Consider the following 20346-nt stretch of genomic DNA (forward strand, 5'->3'; position numbering starts at 1 on the left):
TGTCCTCAGGCCACAGGAATATTCATATAGTATTTCCAATCCTCAGGCCACAGGATTATTCACAAACAGTGTTGAATATTCTCAGGCCAAAGAATTATTCACAAACATTTAGATTCGATTACATTACAGTGTGGAAACAGGCCCTTCAGTCCAACAAGTCCACACCAACCCGCCGAAGCGCAACCCACCCATACCCCTACACCTAACACCAATGGACAATTTAGCATGGCCAATTCACCTGACCTGCACATCTTTGGACTGTGAGAGGAAACCGGAGCAAACCCACGCAGACACAGGGAGAAAGTGAAAACTCCATACTGTCAGTCGCCTGAGGCGGGAATTGAACCCGGGTCTCTGGCGCTGTGAGGCAGTAGTGCTAACCACTGTGCCAACGTGCTGCTCACTAATAGTATTGATCATCCTCAGGCCACCGGATTATTAGCACACAGTATTTACCATCCTCAGGACACAGGTTTATTTACACACAGAATAGAATATTCTCAGGCCTCAGGATTATTCACGCACAGTATTGACTATCCTCAGGCCACAGGATTATTCACGAACAGCATTGACCGTCCTCAGCCACTATAATATTCACACATAGTACTGACGAACCTCAGTTCCCAGGATTATTCACATACAGTATTGACCATCCTCAAGAGAGAATTATTCAAAAACAGTATTGACCATCTTCACTCAGTAAGATTAATTCACACACAGTATTAAGTATCCTGAGCCTACAGGATTATTTACACAGAGTATTGAAGTTCTCAGGCCGCAGGATTTTTCACACTCTATATTGACCATTCTCAGACCATAGGATTATTTACAAACAGCATTGACCATCCTCAGGCCACAGTAATATTCACACACAGTTTTGTGCATTCTCAGTTCCCAGGATTATTCGCACACAGTATTGACCATCCTCAGGAAAGAATCATTCAAACACAATATTGGCCATTCTCAGGATACAGGATTATTTACACACAGTACTGAAATTCTCAGGCTGCAGGATTTTTCACAATCTATGTTCACAATCCTCAGGCCAAAGGATAACTAACACTCAGCATTGACTATCCTCAGGCCACAGGGGTATTCACACATTATTGACCATCCTCAGGCCACTAGATTGTTCACACATCATTGGGGCAATCACAGGCGACACAGTATTGATATTCTCAGGCCACGTGAGTATTCACACACTGTACTGACCATTCTCAGGTCCCAGGATTATTCACACACAGTCTTGACTATCCTCAGGTCTCAGGATTATTCACACACTGTATTGACTCTCCTCAGGTCTGCCAGCAACAGGAGTAGATCTGCTAACCTGAAAGGCATTTAAATGGTCATTGGATAGTCATATGGACGAGAATGGAATAGTGTCAGCTACTTGGGCTTCAAATTTGTTCCACAGCTTGGCGCAACATCGAGAGTCAAAGAGCCTGTACTGCACTGCCACATTCTATATTCTAGAGGGAATAAATATGAAAGGAGCGAAGAAAGACGTAAAAGGGATTGGAGGAGAACATTTTCCACACATAGGATGGTGCAGGTATGGAATGAGCTTCCAGAGGAAGTGGTCGAGCAAAGTCCAATAACAACATGCAAAAGACATTTGGGCAGGTACATGGAGATGAGAAGCTTTGAAGGGATTTGGGTCAAATGCAGGGAAACTCGAATCGTTCAGGGTCTCTGGTCATTATGGACTATTTGAATCAAAGGAACGGTTTCCGTGCTGTATGACTCTGTCTCCAGTGATTGGAGGAGGAGATTACTTAGATAAGGCATGTTGTACACACTGAAGCAAGTTACAGCGACAGGGATGGTAGTCTGGAATGCAGTACATTTCAAATATGTGGAGGGACGATTGGGATAGGAGGAGGTTACAGAGATAGGATCTGTTATAGGACTTACAAATTATTGAAGACACTGGTCCACAAGACATGCCGTAGATGCAGCGTTGGAGAGCAGCAAGTCTTAGTACAACAGAACCTAAAGCCAGGGTGGTGATTGTGCAGGAGGTGGGGATATTCTGTACTCCCCCTCCAGAACTGTATCGATGTCATGTCTTGTTAACAGAGGTTTGGAACCTTCTCATTGCTTTCTGCTCGGTTGTCGAGACTGGATGAAGTTAGCAATACTGAGGGTTGTAGAGTTAGCAAGGACTCTTCAGACTGGTCACGGTTACAAGCCTCTCGTGGGAGGCCTGCTTTCCCCTCTGTTGTCCAGATGCTCACCAAGGCAGCACAGGCCTGGATTGAAAACTGGGAACTCTCGATGCTGTCTCAGTGCAACAAAACATACAGTGGGGGTGGTGATTGAGCCTGAGGTGTGTCTGTACTGTGCTCTCCCTCCAGCACTGTATCTGTGTCATGTCTTGTTAGCCGATGTTTGGAGATATCTCATTGCTCTCTGCTCTGTGCACTGTGAGTGATCTTACCTCACTGCAGGATTTATTGAAGTCTCCAGATCGCCCTGCCCTTTGTCTCTCTGGCTGACCAACCATCTTCAATGAGGTGATGGATGAGACACACAGCAGTTGGGAAGACTATTGAGTCGGGAACTTCCGAAATACCTACAGGAGACAGAGAAATGGACAGTCTCTGAAATTAGGGTGATGGAAACACATGCAGAATGGTAATAATTGCCATACTGACCTGAAAAATCCCAATCTCCATCTCTGGTCTGTGCTGCTTCATCTCTCTGGAGAGATGGATTCTGTTGGCTCAGGATCTGGAGTAGCTGGAAGAGTGAGAGACACTGACAGAGGCAGCAATTAAACCCTCACAGTGAGGAATACCAAATGGAGAGATACTGAGTGATATCAGCAGAGCGCAGGAAGATTTCGTAACAAACCATTGTGTAGAAAGAAGGGGTTTTGATTCATTTTGCTTCTGGTGTCAGTGCTCAGGGATGGGAAACCTGTGAGAAGGTGAAGTGATGGCCTGGTGGTATTATCGCTGTGCTATTTATCCAGAAACTCAGCCATGTTCAAATTCCACTATTGTAAATAGGTGAATGCATGAGTGGTGTGAAGACTGGAGAGGGTTACAGTGATATCATGTGCTCTCCAGGCTGGAGGAAGGTGCACAGATGGGGAGGTTGGTAAGGACTCGAGAATGTTAGAGACAGGGTGGGCTGTAGGTGCTGGACAAGATGACAGAGATGAGGAGCTTTTTTGAGCACAGAGACCATAACTGTTAGCTTCAAAGACATTATGGAAAAAGATAAGGGTAATGCAGAAGCTAAGTATCTAAACTTGGGGAGGCCATTTATCATGAGATTATCACTGTCATTCAACGTTATCATTAGACTGGCAAGCCTCGACTGCAAGGAACTACACTTGTTGGAGTCTCTATTTGGAACACGGGAGATGTTCAATGTGATGCAGTGAGAATTCAGAGCAAATGTGTTTTGCGAGGAGTGAATGGCTCAAACAGCACATTTAGCAAATACTGATCAAGCGATATTCTGAGTTTGATAAAGAAAATACAGAACAATTAAAAACAGACGAAGCCATTCAAAAGTCTAGACTGTGTGGGGCAGGGGGGATGGGGTGGATGCTGGGGGTGGTGGTTGTAGTCCTTAAAAATGAACAGGCAAACAACGGTCACAAAATATCCTAAGCTAATAATGTTAAGGATAAGCCACAAGGTACTTAATAAGTACAGTTAGAGTAAGAGAATTCCCAACTAAGCAGTGGGGCCTGTTAGAAACCAAAGGGACAATCAGTGCATGGAGCCAGAGGAAGAAGGTGAGGTCTTCAATGAATCCTTCCCATCTGTATTCACACAGGAGAAAGACATTGAAGCCAGGGATGGTGAGGTTCAGGAACATGTTAGGATCAATGAGGAGGAGGCATTAAATATTTTCACAGGCAAAAAGGTGGAGAAATACCCAGTAACAATCAAATATATCCCAAGCTGCTATGGGAGGTAATGGGGCAGATTGCTGGGGCCCTGGCGGATATATTTAATACTTTGCTGGCCACAGGTGAAGTGCTGAATGACTGGAGGATCGCTAATGTGGTTCCTTTGTTCAAGAGCAGCAGGGATAGGCCAGGTAATTACAGAGCAGATAGTCTGCTAGGAGGGGGAGGGAAATTATTGGAAACAATTGTGAGGGACATGATGAATCATCATTCGAAAGGACAGGAATATATTAGGAATTGTCTGTATGGATTTGCTTGAGGACTGTCCTCTGATTTTGATGAGGGCAATGCAGATGATGTGGGTTACATGGAGTTCATTAAGGTCTTTGACAAGGTCCCACATGGAAGGCTGTTCCAAAAGGGAAGATCCCATGGGATCCAAGGCAAGTTGATAAATTGTATCCACAATTGGTAGAGGATTGTTTTTACGATTGGAAGCCTTTGTCCAGTGGATGTACAACAGGGATCTGTGCAGGAACCATTGCTGGTTATTATGTACATTAATATCTCGGATATGAAAGCAGAAGGAATCATTAGTAGGTTTACCGATGACATGAAAAGTGAGAGTGTTGTCCGCAATGAGGGGGATGGTCTCAGGCTGCAGTCTGATATCGATCAGATGATAAACTGAGCAGAGGAATGGCAGACAGAGTTTACTTCTGATCACTGTGAGGTAATGCACTGTGGGGAGTCTCATAAGCGAACAGTATACATCATGAATGGTAGGTCCTCCTGGAGAACTGAGGAACACAGGGACCTTGGTGGGCAAGTCCCTGGATGTCTGAAGGTGTCAGCACAGGTACACAGTCACTATGTAAATGGCCCAACTGGAGAATGGGGCTAAACCTGACCTCCCCTTGGGAAACAAGGTAGGGAACAGGACTGAGGTGTTAGTGGGGGAGCACTTTGGAAAGTCACCACAATTGCATTAATTTGAAAATAGCGATGGAAAAGGACAGGCCTGGTCCACAAGTTCAAGTTATACCATGGAGCAAGATAGTATTAGACATAAATTTTAAAAGTAGATCTGGGAGGCTATTTGCAGGTAAAGGGAAGTCTGGCAAATAGGAATATTTTAAAACCAAGATAAAAGGAGCGTTCAGCGCCAGCGTGTTCCTGTTAGTGTGCAGCTCAATGCTGACCGAATTAAGAAATACTGGCTGAGTTTCGAGGCTCTGGTCAAGAAAACAGGGGGGCACATAACTGGCTGACTCAAGTGAATCCCTTCAGTAACATCGGGGCTGTAGAAATACTCTTAGGATGGAAATCAGGAACGTAAAGAGGGAGCATAAGATAGCTTTGGCAGAGAAAGTTAAGGAGAATTGAAAGAGATTCTATAAGTGTATTAAGAGCAAAAGAAGAGTGAGGGACAAAACAGGTATCCATAATGATCAATGAAGCCAACAATGTGGTCAACTACAGGATCCGAAACAAATATTTCACTTTGGAACTTACTGTGGATAAAGACTGGGGCGCTCAGGGGACTAAACCATGTTTGTCCTGACTACTATTAGAATACCGTGTGCAATTCTGGTCTCAATGCCATCGGGAGGATGTTGTGGAACATGAAAGGTTCAGAAGAAATGAACAAGGATGCTGCCAGGGTTGAAGGGTTTGTTCTTCAGGGAAAAGCCTGAATAGGCTGGGGCTGTTTTCACTTGAACGTGGGAGGCTGAGTTACCTGATAAAGGTGTTTAAAATCATGATGGTCATCGATAGGGTCAATAGACAAGGTCTTTTTCCCAGGCTGGGGGATTCCAAACTGACAGGGCACAGCTTTAAAGTGGGAGGGAAACTTTTCGAAGGGACCTAAAGGAAAACTGGTTCCGGCAGAGTCTATGGAATAAACTGCCAGAGGAAATAGTGCAGGCTGATAGAAATACATTTTATATGATGGGTATATGAATAAAAAGGGTTTAGAGGGATATTGGCAAAATTCTGGCAAATGTGACTAGATACATCATGCAGGAGTTGGTCTGAAGGATCTGTTTCCGTGCTGTACATCTCTATAACTCAATGTCTTGAAATAAGTCCACATTATCGAAGAGGAGGTGCTGGAGGTTTTAAAGCACAAAGGTAGATAAATCCCCAGGCCCTGATTAAATGTATCTCAGGACATTGTGGGAAGCTGGTGAAGAAATGGTAGGGCCCCTAGCAGAGATATTTGTACCATGTGTGATAGGCAGGTAGACTGGAGGGTGGCATTGTGGACAGTGAAGAAGGTTTTCTGAGATTACAAAGGGATCCTGATGAAATGCGTGAATGGCTGAAAAACTGTAGATGGAGTTCAATCTGTATAATGCGAGGGAATGCATTTGGTACAACAAACACAGGCAGGGCCTATACAATTAATGGTAGGACTTTCAGTAGTGTTGTAGAACAGAGGGACCTCGAGGTATAGGTACATAATTCTTTGAAGTTTGCAACATGGAGACAGGATGGTTAAAAAGGGACTTGCCACACTTGATTTCATTACTTTGGATATAGGAGTTGTGAAGTCGCATTGAGATTATACAGGCCATTTGTGAGTCCTCTTCAGGAATACTGTGTTCAGTTCAGGTCGCCCAGTTATTGGAAGGATATTATTAAGCTCGAAAGGGTTCAGATGAGATTTACTGGAATGTGGCTGGGTATGGAAGTTTTCAGTTCTAAAGAGTGGCTGAATAGGTTGGCATTTTTTTCATTGAAACCTGAATGTTGACTGATGACCTCGTAGAAGTTTATAAAATAATGAGGGGAATAGATAGAGTTAATGGGAGCTGTTTTTTTTCCCAAGGACAGGGGAGTTTCAAGACTAGAAGCTACATTTTTAAGTGTAAGAGGAGAGACATTTTAAAAAAAAAGTCGTAAGGGTCACATTGTTACACAGAGGGTGGATTGTGTGTGGAATGAACTTCCCAAGGAAGGGGTGAACTTGGGGACAATTACAATGTTTAAAAGACATTAGGATTAGTACATGAATAGGAAAGGTTTGAAGGGATAGGATCAAGGTACAGGCAGGTGGGATAAGATCAGTTTTAGAGTATGGTTAGCATTGACCGAACAGTGCGGTCTGACTCTCTGACTATGATTATAATGTTGTGTCATTAATTAACAAAGGTTGCAAGAGGAAGCCAGGGAACAACAGACTGATGAGCCAGACATCAGAGTGCGTCAGTTGTTGGAGGTCATTCTGAAAGGTAGGTGGTATTTGGAACGACAAGGATTGATTACAGCAGCCAGTATGGCTTTGTGCGTGGGAAAACATGCCTCACAAATTTGACTTGAAGATAGATGAAGGCAGAGCAACAGACGTTGTTTCTGGCTTCAGCAACCCTTGGGCAGGTTGTAGCATGATACATTGGATAGTAAGGTTAGGTCACAAGGGATCAGGGAGAGCTAGCCAACTGGATACAAAATGGGATGACAGTGGGAGACAGAGGGTGGTGGGAGAGGGTTGTTGTTCAGACTGGGGCCTCTGACCAGCAGTGTGCTGTAAGGATTGGTGCTGGGACCATTGTTGTGCACCATTTACATAAAAAATCTGAGTGAAAAGGTAGCAGTTCCTGTTAGCATTTTTGCGGATACCAAGATTAGTGGAAGAGTGGGCAGGGAATATAGTTATCGAAGGGGACGTTAATCAACTGGGCCAGTGGGCTAAGGAATGAAAGATGGAATTTAATTCAGGTGTTCAATTTAGTTCAGACAAACCAGGGAGGACTAAAACAGTTAATGGTAGGGACCTGCGCAGTGTTGTCGAACAGAGGGAGATCAAGGGGTGCAGTTACATTGTTCCTTGGAAGTGGCATCACAGGGAGACAGGGAGGGGAAAGCAGCATTTGGCACACTTGTCATCAGTGGCCAGAACATTGAGTACATGAGTTGGAGATATTTGTAACATTGTCGTCAATATTTCTCCTGGGCAGAGGAGGCCACGGGTTGACCTTATAAAGGTGTATGAAACAATGTAGGGCTTAAGTAAGGTGAATTGCGAAGGGTAGGTGAGTCCAAATCTAGAGCCATAAACATGAGGTGAGAGAGCAAGGATTTAAAGAGGGAGCTGAGGGGCAACATTTTCCACAGAGGATGGTGCATAGATGGAACGGACTGCCAGAGGAAATGGTGAAATCAAGTACAATTACAACATGGAAATGACACTTGGTCAGGTACATGGAGAGGAGAAGATTTGAAGGGCTATGGGCCAAACACAGGCAAATGCAACTCATTCCATTTAGGAAACATCAAATAAAGAGTAATGCAGCACAGAAACAGACCCAATGTCTTCAGTTGTTGTTGGAGGAGACTATTGAGACAAGGCATGTTTGGAGAGACTGAAGCAAGTTACAGGTCGTCTGGACTGGAGGTTTCAAATATGTCAAGAAATTGGTGAGAGGGGAGGGGATGACTGAGATAGGAACTGTTATAGGAGTTAGAATGATTGAAGACACTGGTCCACAAGATGGCCCATAGATACAGTATTGGAGAGGGAATAGTTAACAGAAAGATCCCAGGCAGCATTTCCACTCTCTCATTGCAGGCCTGTTTTCCCCTCTGTTGTCCTGGTGCTCAACAAGACAGCACACGCCTGGATTGAAAACTGGGAACTCCCGATGCGATCTCAGTACAATAAAACTTAAAGTAGAAGTGGTGATTGAGCCTGAGGCGAGTCTGCTCCCCCTCCAGCACTATATCTATGTCATGGCCTGTTAGCTGATGTTTGGAGCCCTCTCATTGCTCTTTGCTCTGTGCACTGTGAGTAATCTAACCTGGCGGCAGGATTTATATAAGGCTCCCGACCTCCCTAACCTTTTTCTCTCTGGCTGACCAAACATCTTCCCAACCAGCAGTTGGCAGGTCTATTGAGTCAGTAACTCCTTCAGTACCTGTAGAAGACACAGAAATAGGAAGAATGGGAAATGAGACTGATGCTTGTGAGGGTTACACATGTAAAATGGCACTGAGCCCCACAGAGATCTGGAAAATCCCAGTCTCCATTCCTGGCCTGTACTGCCTCATCTCTCTGGAGTGGAGAATTCTGTTGGCTCAGGATCTGGAGTAGCTGCAAGAGTGAGAGACACTGACAGAGGCAACAATTAGATGCATACAGTGAGGGACCACACAAGGAGAGATACTGAGTGACATCACCAGAGTTCAGCATCAAATAATTGTGCACAAAGAAAGGGTTTTGATTCATGTTGTACTGGGATGCGCAATCTGTGAGCAGACGAAGTTATGGCCTAGGGGCATTATTATGAAGCAATTTATCCAGAAACTCAGCAAAAGTTCTCTGGTCACAGCTTTAAATCCCGCCATTGCAAATGATTGAATGTGAATTAAATGCTTCAAAAAAGATATAATTAAAAACCTGTAAGTGAGTATTAAACAATTGCTGATGTTAAGAAACATCCATCGAGTGCATCCCTGTCTTTAGTGAAGTAATCTAAGATGGGACTGGGATATCACAGATATTACAGAAACACATCTAGGGAGGGACAGGACAGGCAGCTCAATGTTCCAGGGGACAGATGCTGCAGGAAGGACAGAAGGGGAGCTGAGAGAGGAGGAGAGCTGCTGGTTCTGACTGGGTGAAACATCCCAGCAGGACTGAGAGAGGATATTCCTGCAGGATCGCCCAGTGAAGCTGTGTTCGTGGAATTAATCAATAACAATGGGGCTTCCTTTTCCTCTGATTGTTCGACAGACCCCGATAGCCCCGCCCTCCTGCTCCTTGACCTTCTCAAGATGGTGGACCTGACCATCCTCACTCTTCCCTCAAACAAATGGCGGCCGTGACGCTGGACCACTTCCCTGATCAGAGACCGCCACCTCTTTACCCGGGCCTGGAGGGACTTTTTCGATTTTTTTAAACCTTTATCCGGGACTTGTGAATTCTATCCGCTCCTTTCTCCCAGCGAGGCTCCCACACACCGGCTCTGAAGCCGATCGCAGCCGCTGCCGGAGAAAGCAGCTCCATCTCTCTCTGTCCTGGCCAACGTGAGACTGCGCATGCTCTGCATAGAAACCAAACTGCGCATGCGTCTAAGTTTATCAGTGAATTTAGAGAGAATATTCATAACTGCAAAGCCTGATGGGTAAAATATTATTCATTAACAATTGTTTTGTCGAGTTATAGTCATAGAGATGTCTAACAGTCAAATAGATTGTCCGGTCCAAATCAACCATAACGGCCAGGTATGTAAATTACCAGTCGTTCTGGGAGCTTGAAAAGAAGTTTCTTACTCGAGTTGTGTAAATCGATTGGAAATATGTACGTTATCAGATTTACGTTTCAACTACAATATTTCTTAAAGTCTCACATTGATTTATAAGAGAGGTTTAATGCTCCACTATGTCGTGAGAATGATCAATCCTACAAAATAGTTTGCTCTCTGACCAATCTTGAAGCGTTCACTCCCGGAGAATGCTTTGGCCCCTCTCCTCACTCACTCTGGTTAGAGGACCGGCCGCGACTTGGTCCTCCTGTTCCGCCCCTTCCTCCCAATTGCAGAGTTGATTCAGGTGTGACTTAGCAGGCAAGGGACAAAGGAATTTCGAGTCGATGTTTTGTGACGTGGTGAAAATATCCCGAATCTTTGACCGAGAGGCCTGGGTTCAATTCACAGCTTGTGCAGATGTGTGTAATAACAACTTTTAGCAGGTTCATTAAGAAAAACAAGGGAAGTCAGGAACAGAGAGAAAACAATAGAAAATGCATGCAATGTGGTGGGGCTCTCAATGCTCAGATGATTTGACTCTTTACCAAGCGTTTCAGGGTCCCAGTACAGACTGTTGCACGCCTCTTAGTGCACAGCCAGACACCACGATTGTGGGGGGCAAAATGTTGTGGTGGGATATAGAGGTGCTTTTCTGGAAGGCGCTCGGTTTTTGTGGTGAAAACTGTTGAGAAGGTGTCGGGTTTTGTATGGAGCTACCTGTCCCCCTCCTGTTGCAGCCTCTTATTATTGTCCTGACTCTACCTCGTACATGGAGAAAGTGAGGACTGCAGATGCTGGAGATCAGAGCTGAAAAATGTGTTGCTGGAAAAGCGCAGCAGGTCAGGCAGCATTCTCTACCTCTACATGTTTGGTAGAGATCAGTGACACTTCGTAAGCCCACAATACAAGATCCATCACTCTGTTTAAGACAGTAAAAATATCTTGTCGCACAATAGTCAGAGAACAATACAGCACAGAACAGGCCCTTCGGTCCTTGATGTTGCGCCAACCTATGAACTATTCTCAGCTCGTCCCCCTACACTATCCTGAAATCACCCATGTGCTTATCTAAAGGATTGTTTAAGTCTCACTAACGTGGCTGAGTTAACTACATTAGTAGGTAGTGGATTCCATGTCCTAACCACTCTGAGTAAAGAACCTGCCTCTGATATCTGTCTTCAATCTATTACCCCTCGATTTGGAGATATGCCCCCTTATACACACTGATGTCATAATCCTAGGAAAAAGACTTTCACTGTCTACCCTATCTAGGCCTCTGATCATCTTGTATGTCTCTATCAAATCCTCTCTTCGCCTTCGTTTTGCCAATGAGAACAAGTTCAAGTCTCTCAACCTTTCCTCATAAGACCTTCCCTCCGGACCACACAACATCCTGGTAAATATCCTCTGCGCCTGTTCCCATGCTTCCACATCCTTCCAGAAATATGGGCACCAGAACTGCACACAATATTCCAAATATGGCCGCACCAGTGTTTTGGATAGTTGCAGCATGATATTGCGGCTCCAGAAATCAATCCACCTACGAATGAAACCTAACACACTGAATGCCGCCTTAACAGTACTGTACACCTGGTGGCAACTTTCAGGCACCTATGTACATGGCCTCCAACATCCTTCTGCACATCTACACTACCAAGAATCTTTCCATTGACCCAGTACTCTGCCTTCCTGTTATTCTTCACAAAGTGCATCACCTTACATTTAGCTGCATTGAACTCCATTTGCCACATTCAGCCCAATTCTGCAGTTTATCCAAGTCGTCCTGCAACCTGTAACATTCTTCCACACTGTCCACTACTCCACTGACTTTGGTGTCATCTGCAAATTTACTAATCCATCCACCTATGCCTGCGTCTAAGACTTTTATAAAAATGACAAACAGCAGTGATCCCAAAACAGATCCTTGTGGCACACCACTAATAACTGCACTGGAGGCTGATTATTTTCCATCATCTACCACTCGCTGCCTTCTTTCAGAAAGCCAGTTTCTAATCCAAACTGCTAAATCACACTCAATTCCATGGCACTGCATTTTCTCGAACAGCCTACCATGTGGAACCTTATCAGAGGCTTTACTGAAGTCCATGTATACCACGTCAACTGCCCTACCCTCATCTATATGATTGGTCACCATCTCAAAAAACTCAATGAGATTTGTGAGACACGACCTGCCCTTGACGAAACCATATTGACGATCTGAACTCATATTGTTGTTTGCCAGATAGTTACAAATAGTGTCTCTTATAATCCTTTCCAAAAACTTTCCTACAATAGATGTAAGGGTCACTGATATATAATTACCTGGGTCATCTCTACTGCCCTTCTTGATCAAGGGCATAACATTTGCAATCATCCAGTCCTCTGGTACTAAACTTGTAGGCAATGACAGCTCAATATCAAAGCCAAAGTCTTTGCTATCTTCTCCCTAGCTTCCCAGACAATCTATGGATAAATCCCATCTAGCCCAGGGGACTTGTCTACTTTCAATACTTCTAGAATTGATAACACCTGTTCAAAACTAACCTCTATCATTTCTAGTCTAACATCTTCTACCTCATTATTATCTACAATATTCTAATTTTCCTGAGTGAAAACCAATAAGAAATATTCCTTTAGCACCTCTCCGATTTCCACAGTGTCCACACTCAACTTCCAACTTCTGTCTTTGATTGGCCCTATTCCTACCCTATCCTTTATTCGTCACATACCGATAGAAAGCTTTACGGTTCTCCTTTATTCTATCCGCTAAAGACTGCTTGTGTCCTCTCTTTGCTCTTCTTAACTCTCTTTAAATCCTTCCTAGCTGATGTGTAAGTCTCCATCGCCTGATCTGTACCATGTGCCTCATCAAAACATAAGCCTCCTACTTCTTCTTAACAAGAGATGCAATTTCTGTGGTAAACCACGGTTCCCTTACCTTATCACTTCCTCCCTGCCTGACAGGGACATACCTATCAAGGACACGCAATATCTGTTCCTTAAACCAGCTCCACATTTCCATTCTCTGCATTTCGCTCCTCCATCCTATGCATCCTAATTCTTGCTGAATCGCATTGTAATTGCCACTGCCCCATCGATAAGTCTTTACCTGTGACATGTACCTATCCCTTTTCATCGCCAAACTAAACATAACTGAATTATGATCACTCTCTCCAAAGTGCTCACCTACAACTAAATCAAACACCTAGTCCGGTTCATGACCAAGTACCAGATCCAATGTGGCCTCCCCTCTTGTCGGCCCTTTGACATACTGTGTCAGGAAACCCTCCTGTACACATTGGACAAAAACTAATCCATCCAACGTACTAGAATTATAGCATTTCAAGTCAATGTTGGAGAAATTAAAGTACCCCATAATGACGACCTACTTTCACTCCTACCCAGAATAATTTTGATAATCATCTCTTCCCCCTCCCTGGAACTCTGTGGTGGCCTATAAAAAATCTAAGCAGTGTGACCTCCCCTCTCCTGTTTCTAACCTCAGCCCACACTACTTCAGTAGACAAGTCCTCATCAAATGTTCTCTCAGCCACCGTTATACTATCCTTGACTAACATGACATGCATGGGCCCATTGCGGTTCTTCAAATTCCATGAGGCAGCCATACTGTCTATGACAGACAGACTCAGTCTGGAACCTCCTCTATCCTTAAGACCTTATGCAGTGCCTACGCTCCTCCATTTCCCCTTGGCACGTTCCCTTTTCAACCCACCCCACCTGCATCACTCCACAATTGGAGCTGTCAAGGGCAGAAGTCTGTGGAATACCCTCCCTAACCTTCTCTCTTCTCCGTTACGATGTATTTTAAAATCATTCTCCTTCATCAATGTTTTGATCATCCATGAAGCACCTTAGGTGATTTGCCATTGTGAAAGGTTCCATACAATGCAAGTAGTTGTTGTTATTGCTGTACATTAGGAGAAACAGGAATGATACTTTCAAAATTCTAACAAGAAAATCACTGATAGGTGTAGTGTACAGGCCACTAAATAATAACATCACAATGGGATGGGCAATAAACAAAGAAATAACTAATGCCTGTAAAAATGGTACCGCTATTATCATGGGTGTTTTTAATCTACATGTAGAGTGATCAAACCAGCTCAGTCAGGGTAAACATGAGGAGTTCATTAAGTGTATTCATGATAGATTTTTTGAACAGTATGAAATGGAACCGACAAGGAGCAAGCTATCCAAGATCTGGCCCCCGTGCAATGAGACAGGAATAATTAATGACCTCAGAGTTAGGGATCCTCTTGGAAGAAGTGATCAAAGTATGGTTGAAGTTAGAGTACATATGGAAATTGTGAAGATAAAATTTAATATCTTGGTCCTGTGCTTGAACACAGGGAACTAATATAGAATGAGGGAGAACCTGGATAAAGTAGACAGAAAACAAAGATTTTATGGTTGGACAGTTGATGAGCAGTGAAAGATTTTCAAAGACATTTTAGGAAGTGCTTAGCAAAGGCATATTCCAGTGTAAAGGAAGGACTGTAAGAAAAGGCGGTGGACAAAAGATAGGGAATTCTACACCAGTTAGTTTATTCTCTGTAGTTGGAAAGATGCGTTGGTCTATTGTCAGGGAAGAAATAGCAGGGAATCTCGATAGAAATTGTCCCATTGGGCAGACAGAGCATCGATTCATGCTTGACAAATCGTTTGGAATTCTAAGAAGACATTTCAAGCAAGGTAGACAACAGGGACCCAGTGGATGCGGTGTACCTTGATTTCCAAAAGGCCTTCAACAAGGTGCCACGCAAGTGGCTTGTTGCATTATATAAGGGTGCATGGAATACAGTATTAGCATGGATAGAAGATTGGTTGACTAACAGGAAGCAAAGAGTGGGGATAAATAAGCTTTATTCTGGCTGGCAATCAGTAACTAGTAGTGTGCCTCTAGGATCAGTGTTGGGACTGCAATTATTTAGAATTGATACAGATGATTTGGAGTTGTTTTGACATGTAGGGTGTCAAAGTTTGCATATGAGACTAAGATGAGTAGCAGGACAAAGTGTGCGGAGGACTGGGAAACTTTGTAGAGGAACATAGATACATTGAGTTAGTGGGCAATGGTTTGGCAAGTGGAATATTATGTTCATAAATGTAAAGTCATACTCTTTGGTTGGAGTAACATTAATAAAAAGATTATTACTTAAATTTTAAAAGAAGTTCCATTATTTGCTCTGCAGAGGCACCTGAATATTCTTCTGCAGGAGGGTTGGTCACCAGGTACAACAATCAATTCAGAAGGCGAATGGAATTTTGTCCTTCATTGCTGAATGGATTGTGTTTAAGAGCAGAGGTTATGTTCTCGCTAGAGTCGGTGCTGGTGAGGCCACACCTGGAGTACTGCATGCAGTTTTTACCACCTTATGTGCTCAAGGATGTACTGGCACTAGAGGGGGTACAGAGGAGATTAACTATGTTGATTCCGGAGGTGAGGGGTTTGGCTTAACAGAGACTGAGTAGATTGGGATTATATTCATTGGAATTCAGAAGAATGGGAAATATATAAAATAATGAATGGAATGAATAAAATAGAAGTAGAGAGGATGTTTCCACTGGCAGATGAAGCCAGGACAAGAGGGCATCACCACAAGGTTAGAGGCAGCAAATTTAGGAGTGAATTGAGAAGGAACGTCTTGACCTTGATGGAGTGCATTGCCCAGGGAAGTAGTTGATGCTCGTTCAATGAACGTTTTTAAAGCTAAGTTAGTTTTTTAAAAAAAAGAAATAACTAATTAAGGAATACGGTGAGAACGTGGGTAAATGGTTCTGCATCTACAAAATGATCAGCCATGATCTTATCGAATGGTAGAACATACTCAAAGGGCAGGACTGCCTTCTCCTTTTCCAAGATCTTTTGTTCTTATGTTATGCATTCCTCCCTCACTCGTGACTTGGAGGTGCTGGTGTTGGATTAGGATGGAAAAAATTAAAATTCACAGAACACCAGGTTATAGTCCAACAGGTTTATTTGGAAGCACTACTTTGCTGGTCCTTCATCAGATGGTTGTGTGATTTTAACTTTGTCCCTCACTCTTGTAATTGAGAAACAGCAACAAAAGCCACGAAGCAGTGCGCAAGCTCCAGCCAACAGTTGGTATTGTGGACAATGAAGAAGGTTATCTCAGAATACAGTGGGATATTGATCAGATGGGTTAGTGTTCTGAGGACAGGCAGATAGGATTTAAGTCAGATAGATGAGGTGAGTACATCTGGTTATCATCGACAGGTTGGACCGAAGAAGTGATTGATGTCAGCGGCGGACCAATGCATAGGCAGGGGAGGAGCTGGAGGACCTGGCGGGGCAGTTGGTCCTCCGGCCAATCAGTGAATGAGGGCGGGACTAGACTATACCACGTGATCATCCTCGCGGTCGGCGCTGATGTTGGGGATGTATGTGCGGAGAGCTGTCTGTAAGGAAAGAAATAAACAATAGGAAGCGTGAGGTAAATGGTGTTGGTATGGTCTGAGAGGTTTTACAATCGTTTGGTACACATCAGAAAATACAGATTTGAAACTTACAGTCCCGTTTTTGCAGCAAACGGGAATATGCCTCGTTGAGTAATCGGCCCGAGTGAGCGCCGCCATCTTTATTCGGGGCAATGATTCACTGGACACGTGGGCGGCCGCCAGCTTTGTTGGGGGCAAAGTTCAGAGGGATGTATGTGCAGCCTTCCCAGGTAAAAAGAGTCATAGGGCAGGATTTATACAGAGCACATTCAAACCCAGAGAAAGTGACTTTTTTTCTGGATTTGTTTCGTCATTCATTTAAATGATTTGGATGTGAATAGAGGCCGTATAGTTAGTAAGTTTGCAGGTGACACCAAACTTGGAGGAATTGTGGACAATGAAGAAGGTTATCTCAGAGTACAGCGGGATGTTGATCAGATGGGCCAATGGGCTGAGGAGTGGTGTGAGAGGCAGTTTCGGTTCAAACAATTAAGATGTGCCTGGACCACAGGCTGATCTATAATAAAAGACAAGACTTTTGCTTCTTTTCTAAAACATTTTGTATACTCAAAAGTAGGATAATTTAAATTGTGCAAATGCTGACACTTTGTGAGCAGAGTGATTTCTTTTCTAAAACATTTTGTATACTCAAAAGTAGGATAGTTTAAATTGTGCAAAATGCTGACATTTTGTGAGCAGAGTAAAATCAAACAGGTCCTTGATTGATGAAACCATTAACACAGACAGGGAAGAATGAGTCCTTGACTGATAAGACTGCAGGATAGAAAAACGACTCGAGAGACATCTGCTACAGATTGATACAGAGACATCTGCTACAGATTGATAAGACCGCTAGCACAGACAGAGAAGAGTAAGTCTTTGACTGATAAAACTGTGTTTCCGGAGGCCTGGGGACCTACGGGGTGCCTGTGGATTTTTCTCCAGAGACGTGGGACTCGGGTATCTAGAGGCCGGGGCTCGCCTGTGAGGGATTTTGCAGAGACCGTGTTTGAGGAGGAACGTGTACCTACGGGGTGCCTGTGATCTGTGTCACAGAGACGTAGGACACAGGAATCCAAAGACTGGGGGTGCCTGCAAAGGAACCTGGGCGATCACGGGACTGAAGGTCCGGGAATTGGCTAAATTGTGATTGATTATCACGGGATAATACGAGAAATACGAAGTCCTCGGCAATGGGAAATAAGGGATCCAAGGCGAATAAGGGAAGGGTAGGCTTGAACAGGGACAATGACACATACCCCGGGGTACCTGACGATAGTCCGTGAGGAAGAATGTTAAATAATTGGAATCAGGGTAGGAGAAAAGGAAAATCTAGAAGGAAGATGGTAAAATACTGTCAAAAGTGGTCCCAGAAACCTATTCAGGGCGACTCAGTGTGGTGGCCTAGATTCGGTACTGATGAAGACTGGGTCCGGCAAGCTCTCATTTTATATGTCAATTCGAAACCTAATGTTATTCTGGAAGAAAGTGATTATGCCCTTTGTTGGCTACCGGTTACGATATATTGCCAAATGCAGGTAACTAATGAAGACTCGAGAGGGCAGAAAGAATGGGAACCTTTAGATCACTTACCGCCGCCCTACGTGACCCCGTCTGCCCCACAAAATGTTCCTCCGGGTGATGACGATTCAGGGGAGGGGGAAGAAAACGGGGAGGAATCACAGGCTACCTCAGGGGTACAGACCAGATCTCAAGCTGGAAGGAGTCACAGACAAAACCCTGTCCCGATTGCAAGAATGAATCCACTCCGGGAAGTGCCCATGGGGGGCGAGGAAGGAGGGACGGGATATGTGAACGTCCCCTTGACGAGTACTGAAGTACGGAATTTCAGGAGGGAGATGAAGGGTATCCTAGAGGACCCCATGGGCCTGGCTGAACAATTAGATCAGTTCCTGGGTCCGAATACTTACAAGTGGGAAGAGATGTGTTCCATCATGAAAACATTGTTCTCTAGCCAGGAGCGACAGATGATACGACAAGCTGCACTCTTGGTCTGGGAGAGAGAAGGGAGAGAAGGAGGGGAGCAGAAGTTTCCCCTCACCGACCCCGAGTGGGATAAGAACACGGAGGAAGGACAGCGCAACATGAGAGACATGCGGGAATATCGGATAAAAGGAATAAGACAGGCAGCCCCGAAGGGGCACAATTTTACCAAGGCCTTTGGTAATCATCAAAACCCGGAGGAAACCCCTACGGACTTCCTAGACAGAATTAGGAAGAATTTGCAGCAGTTCGCTGGGGTGGACCCTGAGACGGACGTGGGGCAACAACTCATACGGGTAGAGTTTGTATCAAAAGCCTGGCCGGACATACGAAAGAAGTTAGAGAAAATGGATAATTGGGATAGTAAATCTCTGAGTGAACTACTACGGGAGGCGCAAAAGGTGTTTGTGAGAAGGGACGATGAGAAGCAAAAGAAGGCGACAAAGATAATGATGCAAACGGTGCAACAAGTGACAGCTGGAAGAAGGGAAAAGGGAGAGCCGTGGCAGAAACAGGAAGGGGGAGAGTCGTGGCAAGAGCAGAGGAAAAGAGGACCATGGCCGGAACAAAGGAAGAGTGGAGGAACGCGAGACCGCGACAGGGAAACGAAGAGGATACTCAGATGTTACTACTGTAATGAAGAAGGACATTTTAAACGGGAGTGCCCCCGCTACAAGCGGGAGGTGCGGTCGTACGCCCTGATGGAGGAAGATTAGGGAGGTCGGGGGTTCCTACCCTTGGGGCAAAAGGACTATCGACAGGAACCTCTGGTAAACTTGAAAGTAGGGCCCCAAGGATCGGAGATCACATTTATGGTGGACTCGGGAGCCGAAAGATCAAGTATAATTCAAATACCCCCCGGCGCCCGAGCAGGAGGAACAGTTATGGGGGTATCTGGGATTGGAGGACAGGAATTGCAAGTCCCAGTTGTGGAGGACGTGGAAATTGGGTATGAAAACAGAACTACTAAACGAGACCTCCTTCTACTGCCATCGGCGGGGTTTAATTTGTTAGGAAGAGACTTGCAGGTCAAACTAGGGATTGGAACGGTACCAAGTAACGGGGAAATGGTGGTAAGGTTGTTCACCCTCACCGAAGAAGATGATCAACAAATAGACCCGGACGTATGGTACCAAGAGGGGAACAGAGGGGGTCTAAACATCAACCTCTCCAAATCACCATGTTACCAGGAAAAGGCCCGGTAAGAAGGAAACAGTACCCGATTGCTATGGAAGGACGGGAAGGGTTACAACCTGTGATAGAAAGATTAATCACAGATGGACTACTGGAGGAATGTATGTCCCCTTTCAATACTCCAATACTTCCTGTGAGGAAGCCGGATGGGACGTATAGGTTGGTGCAAGACTTGCGGGGGTTGAATGAAGTAGTCCAGGCTAGATACCCGGTGGTACCTAATCCCTACACGTTAATGAGTAAAATTCCCCCCGAACATGAATGGTTCAGCGTAATAGATCTGAAGGATGCCTTCTGGAGTTGCCCCCTTGACAAAGAAAGTCGGAACCTTTTGGCATTTGAATGGGAGAATCCCTTCACAGGACGAAAGCGACAGTTAAGATGGACGGTCTTGCCGTAGGGATTCACGGAGTCACCCAACTTGTTTGAACAAATACTGGAGCAGATCTTAGGAGGATTTCAGTGTAACACGGGGAATCAATTGCTCCAATATGTCGATGATCTCCTACTCTCAGGACTAAGAGAGGAGGAAGTACGAGC

At 44.6% G+C, this 20346-nt stretch overlaps 1 long non-coding RNA gene across 1 annotated transcript; it reads right to left on the reverse strand.

The window, feature by feature from the left end:
* Positions 1-1035: 1035 nt before the first annotated feature.
* LOC140475962 (uncharacterized) lies at positions 1036-8706 on the reverse strand. Its single transcript, XR_011960378.1, has 3 exons — positions 8680-8706; positions 2661-2745; positions 1036-1330 (listed from the first exon to the last, which is right to left on the reverse strand). It is a non-coding gene; the product is annotated as an uncharacterized lncRNA (long non-coding RNA).
* Positions 8707-20346: the final 11640 nt, after the last annotated feature.

This window comes from Chiloscyllium punctatum, chromosome 4 (genome assembly GCF_047496795.1).
Source record: "Chiloscyllium punctatum isolate Juve2018m chromosome 4, sChiPun1.3, whole genome shotgun sequence".
Lineage (NCBI taxonomy): Eukaryota > Metazoa > Chordata > Chondrichthyes > Orectolobiformes > Hemiscylliidae > Chiloscyllium > Chiloscyllium punctatum.